The sequence below is a fragment of the Zea mays genome, chromosome 5 (genome assembly GCF_902167145.1).
Source record: "Zea mays cultivar B73 chromosome 5, Zm-B73-REFERENCE-NAM-5.0, whole genome shotgun sequence".
In the NCBI taxonomy this organism is placed as follows: Eukaryota; Viridiplantae; Streptophyta; class Magnoliopsida; order Poales; family Poaceae; genus Zea; species Zea mays.
The window spans coordinates 115,655,880-115,663,594 of NC_050100.1; positions in this window are offsets into that span (position 1 = coordinate 115,655,880).

A 7,715-nucleotide genomic window follows, 5' to 3' on the forward strand; every position below is an offset into this window, starting at 1 on the left:
GGGCGCGAGAGGCTGGTGGTCTGGTGGCGTGTACTTCTTCGCGAGGTCTCTTCTCCCAGCGTTTGTCGGGTTGCTGGTTTGCGTCGCGTTGTGGTGCTGCCGGCGCTGGCTTTGCTCCCCCGATGAGGTCCTGGGCTCGCTCGTCGGCGGTGATGTAGAGGTCGGCTTCCCGGAACAGCTCCTCGGAGGTAGTCGGCGCCTTCTGCAATATGGCTCGGACGAAAGCCGAGTCATTGGATCCCCTGTAGAAGTCCTCGATCACGGCCGCCTCCGTGACCTCGGGGATACGATTTCTCATGGTCTGGAACCTTTTAAGGTACGACCGGAGAGTTTCGTCCCCCTGGCGCTTGATGGATTTGAGGTCCCATTGTTGCGCCGGCTTGTCGGAGAGGGACTGGAAATTGGCGGTGAAGCGCCGACTGAAGTCGCCCCAGTCGTCGATGCAATGTCGGGTTAGATGTCGCAGCCATTGCAGCGCGTCTTGCCCGAGGACAATGGGTAAGTACGCGGTCATCACGTCTTCGGACGCCCCGGCAACTCGAGCAGCGGTGGTGTAGACGGCTAGCCAGCCCCCTGGATCCTGTTTAGGTTCATACTTGTAGACATTGGATACCTTGAAGTTAGGAGGCCATTGGATGGCCCTAAGGCGTGGAGTAAGAGCAGACACTCCACACGTGTCCTCCTGTCGTCGGGGATGATGTCTGTCCCGGGGAGGGGAGTAGTTGTTGTGGTTCCTCGACCGTCCCCGGGTGGTACCGCCAGTTGAGGCCGTTGCCGACTCAGTTCTGGTGGCCTAGCTCCGAGCTGGGATGCCATGATCCCTGTCATATTCCTCCCGACGGCGGATCTCGTTCTCGTGCCGTCGTTCACGCGAAGCATTGATGGAGCTTCGCGCGTCTCGGCGACTGGTGATGGCGTGTCGTAGATCGTTCGGCGGGTGAGCAAGCGGTAGAAGATGGTTGGCTGCCTGGGTGAACAGGCGTCGGTAGCCCTCGGCGTCGAGAGTCCGAGGGAGTCCGTCAGCTATCCGAGCTAGTACTCCCCCAACTTCACTCGGCGTGTTCATGGAACGGGCGAAGTCGGGATTCAGGTTGCGCCCGAAGAGTGGATTCTCCCGGCGTTGCCTTGCGTCTTGCTCAGCTTGTTCTTGAGTTCGGCGGCGATCACGTCGTCGGGAGTTCCTTCGTTCTCTGAAGACGCGTTCCTCCGGAGTTTCTCCTATCTCTGAGACCTCGTCCCGCGAGACAGGTTGCTCCGGATCCCGTTCTCCGGCCGCGTGATGTTGCCGAACGTTCCGGCGCCGGTTTCTCCGTCAGCGGGATTCTCGTTGAGGTGGTTCTTCTCCGGGTGCGGTCGGCTCGTCGTCGGAGACAGGAGGCGACTCCACTCTCCCGATGAAGAGGACGTCGGGATAGAATGGTGCTGCTGCCGTGGTGACCTTCCTTCCGTTCTCCTTTGAGGGCGGAGGAACGGAAAGAACAACTTGCTTCCCCTTGGTCTCCTTCTTCCTCGCGATCTGTGTCCATTCTTTTGTCGGGGAAGTAGACAGTGGAGTTCTCCGGGTCAGCGGGCTCTCGGCCCCTGACTTTCTGAAGGCGATATTTTTTCGGAGAGCTGGAGGTTGTGCCTCTCCGACATTTTTGGAGTTTGTTGGAGGAGACTTCTTTTTCGGCGGATCTGCAATGCGGTGTAGAGTTCCCTCTTCATCTGCTACGGACGAGATTGTTCCGAAGCATAATACGGATCCGGGACGGAGGGTGATCTTGCTGTGGAAGGTGACGACCATTGAGCTAGCTTGGATCGTCGACACACCCCCTACCTGGCGCGCCAGCTGTCGGTGTTTTGGGTCCGACCGCACACCCGGGGTTGCCCCTCAAGGTGTTTTTAGGAGTAGGACGGTGTCGCCGACTGTAGCAAAATGGTTCGTGCCAGATGCACGAGGGACAGTGGGCAATGTTTACAGGTTCGGACCGCTTAGAGATGCGTAACACCCTATGTCCTGGGGAGTATGCTTGGCGAATGAGGTTACAAGGTAGCTCTCTGAATTGAGAATGCAGAGAGTTGAGGTGGGTGGCTGAGTAATAGGGTCGATCGTTCTGGAGGGGTGCCCCCTAGACCTTATATATCCGACCGTGGGGCATTACACGTGGATATGATAACTATGTGTAACTAAAAGATAGTGAACTGTTTGAGTTCATCTCCGTATAGTTCCGCCGACCTATCCTCGCATGGCTCCGTTGCATGGGGGCTCCAACGCGGGAAAGTCAGATCTCTGTTGTGATCGCTTGTTCAACGTTGTGGGCCGTCCGGGCTCGCACCAATCCAGCCTCATGTCAACCTGCTTTGCTGATTGTCCCTCCCCAGACCCACGAAAGAATGACCTTACAATTTATTGGGCCCTTGGGCCTTTCGTGAGGTCTTTTACTCTTCCAGTGGACCCGGGGGATATTTGTCCCCCACAGTTTTTCCATAGCTTCATAAAATCCGGCCAGCGTCGGGTCAATGATCTTCTTCTCATCAGCCATTTGGACAATGGTTGCTAGAATGTCAAAGCTCAAAATCCAATCAAACTCGACAAAGCAAGGAAGGTTAAAATGGCAAACACAATGCAAGCAACTCAAATAGCACAAAAAATACTCACAACATAGGCTTCTATTTATATGCTCAGAGCCCCACAGATTGGTGGGTCCCGCAAGTCAGTGTGATTCGCTATTCTAGTGAAGAGAAGGTGTTTTTTCGGATCTTCGGCAAAAGGCCTTCATTCACGTCGCAGTCTAAATTTGTTACAAAGAAACAAATTAATACTGTGAGGGGCTACTGTTGGGGGCCTTTTTCCTCTGAAGGTCCTCAAAAACGTGATTGGCCATATGTTTTCAGTATGGTATGGACTATTATAGGGGGGCTTCGGCTTCGGGATGAAGTTTCTCTCTTATAACAAGGTGAAGATGTGGCCCGAAGGTAATGAGAATGGACGAAGCTGTAGCCGAAGAGCTTCGGTTTTGATGTAATGACGAAGACCAAGTATGATGGTGACTGAAAAGGAACAAATACTATTTCGTCCTTAATGTTTTGTGTTATGATAATAAATGAATGTCAGGGACATGAATGTAATTTCATTCGGGCTACGTCCCATGCCTATTAATAGATGAACAGTAACACCGTGCTGTTCACACTGGATTGTAATCACTCTCTCGCATCCATACCTTCGAGCAAGCAAAGGTATCAATGTAATATTAATTCTGTTAATATTCATTTATGTTTTATGGAATACAAATATGAATGAATCATTGAATTATATTTGTCATCTTCATGTATTCCTATTTATCTATGAAATGATGAAGACACGTTCTTCATGAGCTTCGGCCGAAGATCATTATCTCTGAGAGGATATAATGCTTCGAAGGACGAAGGTCCTTAATGCTTAACAACTGTGTTGCCTTGTTCTTGACTCACAACATTTGAGAACAAGTGACCAACAATATGGTTGCTTTGTAGCTCATGAGAAATTACTTCGGGTCAGAGTGGCCACCGTACATGGGTAATTGGGGAGGCTTGTACGAAGGTGGCCATGGTACTGCCTACAGCTCTATAGCTAAAGGAGAGGCATCATCAAAAGCAATATTGTCATGGTTAAAATCTTCATACCACATGTCTTCGTGGCTGGGGCCTTCCTGTCGAAGGTCTCTTTGATGTGGTCGATACCCTTGTTGTTCAGTATCTTGTGCGATGTGTCGCATCTCTTCACCTGCTTCATCAATCTTCTTTTGTAGCTTAGACAATCAAAGCATTTTCTCCCTTCTTTTCTCCACTTCTTGGTGTATGGCTTCAAGGTTGTTGTTCTCTTGATCCAGCTCCTCATCTTGTGGGCTGGGCTAGCAGCCTTCCTTTTCCGGCTTCGGGCTTCTCTTAGGAGGATTCTATTTTGGTTGGTATCCAAAGGAGCAAGGACAGCCCCTGGCCCCGTTGTCTTCTTCATAGGCATGATGAAGGTGGTTGTGGTCGAAAGTGAGTTCACCGGAGGTGGCGCCAATGTTGGTCACTTGTTCTCAATTGCTATACACAGTCGAAAACAAGGCAACACAATATTAAAAAGACAATCAACATTCGTCCTCAAGCAGTTATCTTTTTGGGATAACTCTTTCAAATATGAAGGTTAGGACTTAACCGAGTATCATAACTTAATTGCGTAAATAAATATGTAAATAATGTGAACAAGTTAAACATGATAACTCATCTCAAATATTTCAATATCACATTTCCCCCTTTCATATAATGAATTTGCAATCGTACCTTCGGTTCTATAGAATGAGTTAGAACGAAGGCGTCCTAGGGAAAGATTACACACGACAATTATCCAGCCCACCAAAAGGTACTTTATGCAGGGCATTGTTCATCTATTTATAGGGAGTCGTACAACTTCATATGAAATTACATTTATACCCACAAGGACTACACACAGGATTTACAAATAATACAAGGGCAACATTGTCTTTTGCTTTTGTCATTTTGTATGACACCTTCTTACATTGTCTGCTTGTGTTGTTATGACGAAGCTAGCTTCTTCGCTCCTTTCTCGTTCTGCATCGAAGGTGTTCTGGTGCCAAAGCTCCTGCAATACTTGGCAACATTTTTTTTGAAAGGGAAGGATTTTTATTCATTCAAGAACAGTACATCGAGATGATACAATTCCTTGAAAGTCACTTCCGGCCTCTACCCATAGGAGCACACATCCCAACAGAATCTAAAACACACACTAGTGGCTATCAATCCGAAGACTAGACCGCCAACCATGCTCCCGGGAAAAAAACTCCTTGGCCACTTGAGTTAAATGTTGCGTAGCCATTACCAAAAAATTGCATGAGTCCTGCCTCTGTAGCACAGCCCATGCGCGAAGCCTTTGGGCTACAGTAAAAATGACCTGCAAAGGAGATAAAGAAATTTTGTTTTCAAAAATTAAACCATTTCTACCTAGCCAAATAGACCAACATACGGTTGCTGCCCCAAGTAGAGCTAGACCTTTATGGTCATTTCCGAAGCCTCCTATCCAGTTACCAAACATATTGTGGATATTAGAATGTCTAGAAATACCAAAATCTAGAAAAATAAAGTCCCAAACCCGTCTCGCAAAATGACAGTCAAAAAGAAGGTGCCTGATCGTCTCATTTTTGTGACAGAAGCAGCATTTCAGACTACCTTTCCAGTTACGTTTCTTGGCAACATGTTGATAACCAATAGTTAAACATGTTTTTGAGGACCTTCGACAAACTAAGGCCCCCAACATGTGTCATGATGTTGCTTTTACACCTCGTACTATGATTGCCTCATTTAGTGGTTCCTATGTTCATAGTAGGAGTAGATCTAGGCACCGTTCATCTCATGTTGTTTCTCATGCGCCTAAGGATAGGATTGCATCTCATGGTCCTTCTATGCTTTATCGCACTTTTGATGCATCCTATGTGCTTCATTGTAAAAATGATAGAATTGTTGCTACCAATGTGGGACCAAAATGCAAGAAGGGTAAGACTTGCATTTGGGTTCCAAAATCTTATGTAACTAACCTGAGAAGACCCAACACAAGTTGGGGACCTAAACCCCAAGTATATATTCCTTGCAGCTTTATGCATCCGGGGGCTCAAGTTGGATCATTGGTACAGGATGCATAGACCATATGATGGGGGAGAAGAAGATATTCACCTCCTACATCAAGAATAAGGATTCCCATGACACGATTATCTTTGGAGATGGGAACCAAGGCAAGGTAAAGGGGATAGGTAAAATAGTGATAGCTACTTAACTCTATTTCTAATGCCTTTTTGGTAAAATCGCTTGTTTATAATTAGCTTTCTGTCAGCCAGTTATGTCATATAGGATATAAATATTTATTTACAAATGTTGATGTAACTGTCTTTAGAAAAAGTGATGGTTCATTAGCATTTAAAGGTGTATCTGACGACAAGCTTTACTTGGTTGATTTTACTAAAGCGAATGACGATCTAGATGAATGTTAACTTCCTAAGACTAACATGGGCTGGCTCTAGCATCGTCGTCTAACACATGTTGGGATGAAGAACCTTTATAAGATTCTAAAGGGGAACACGTATTAGGACTAATCGATGTCTGTTTTGGGAAAGACATACCTTGTGCAGCATGTCAAGCAGGAAAACAGGTGGGAACAAGTCATCCGAGTAAGAACATAATGACGACGTCGAGACCACTGGAATTGCTACATATGGGTCTCTTTGGGCCCATTGCTTATCTAAGCAATGAGGGAAGTAAGTATGGTCTCGTTATTGTTGATGACTATTCCCGCTTCACTTGGGTATTATTTTTGCAGGATAAATCTAAAACCCAAGAAACTCTCAATCGCTTCTTAAGACGGGCTCAAAATGTGTTTCGGCTCAAGGTGACGAAGATAAGGAGTGACAACAAATCAGAATTCAAGAATCTTCAAGTGGAAGAGTACCTTGAGGAGGAAGGAATCAAGCATGAGTTCTCCGCCCCCTACACTCCATAGCAAAATGGCTTAGTGGAGAGGAGGAATGGGATGCTCATCAACATGGCGAGAACTATACTGGAGGAATACAAGATGTCAGAGCGGTTTTGGTCGAAAGTCGTGAATGCGAATTTCCATGCCATAAACCACCTCTATCTTCATCGCCTCCTCAAGAAGATGACATACGAGCTCCTAACTAGTAACAAACCCAATGTTTCTTATTTTTGTGTATTCGAGAGCGAAAGCTACATTTTGATTAAGAAAGGTAGGCATTCCAAGTTTGCTACCAAAGTCATTGAAGGGTTTTTACTTAGTATGATTCAAATACAAAGGCATATAGGGTCTTCAATAAATCCTCTAGACTAGTTGAAGTCACTTGTGATGTTGTATTTGATGAAACTAATGGCTCTCCAAGAGAGCAAGTTGATCTTGATGACATAGATAAAAACGAGGTTCCGGCGACCGCTATGAGAACTACGACAACAGGTGATGTGCGACTGCAGGTTCAACAAGAACAAGACAATGGCATTGATCAAGGGGAAGCACATTGTTGGGGACTTGCTCTCAAATGCTATAAATTGAGAACAAGGCAACACCAAAACAAGTTATTTGTTAATGCCCTTTGTCCTTCGAAGCATTATTTCCCCTAGGATATAATGATCTTCGGACGAAGGTCATGAAGGACATACCTTCATCATCTCAACATACATATATGTATAAATATTAACAACGAATGGAGCGTGTAAAACATAAGAAACAATGTGAATAATAACATTATTATATATATTTTTCAGTATATAATTGTAAGTTAATATAAAGACAATATTGAATAACATTTGGTACCTTCGGCTTGATAGAAAACAAAGGTACGAGCGTGACGCAAAAGCAAATGCCAAGTCAGCGTGAACAGTACGGGAGTACTGTTCATCTATTTATAGGCACGGGACGCAGCCCATGTGAAATTACATCCATGCCCTTTACATTTGTTAATGACTCTAAGGTAATTCATCGAGATCTAAATAGCCTTTTCCCCTTTAAGTCGGTTCCCTTTCCTACTGTCATGCCACAGCTCCCTTGCACGTAGCTTCGGCGCTGCATCAACCTTCGTATTGTTCGCGCTTCTCACACTATGGTTCTGATCCGAGTTCGAAGGTAGCTGTTCATGTATTACACTCTGGAAACATTGTTAAATCATGTTTTTGAGGACCTTCGGAAGAAGAAG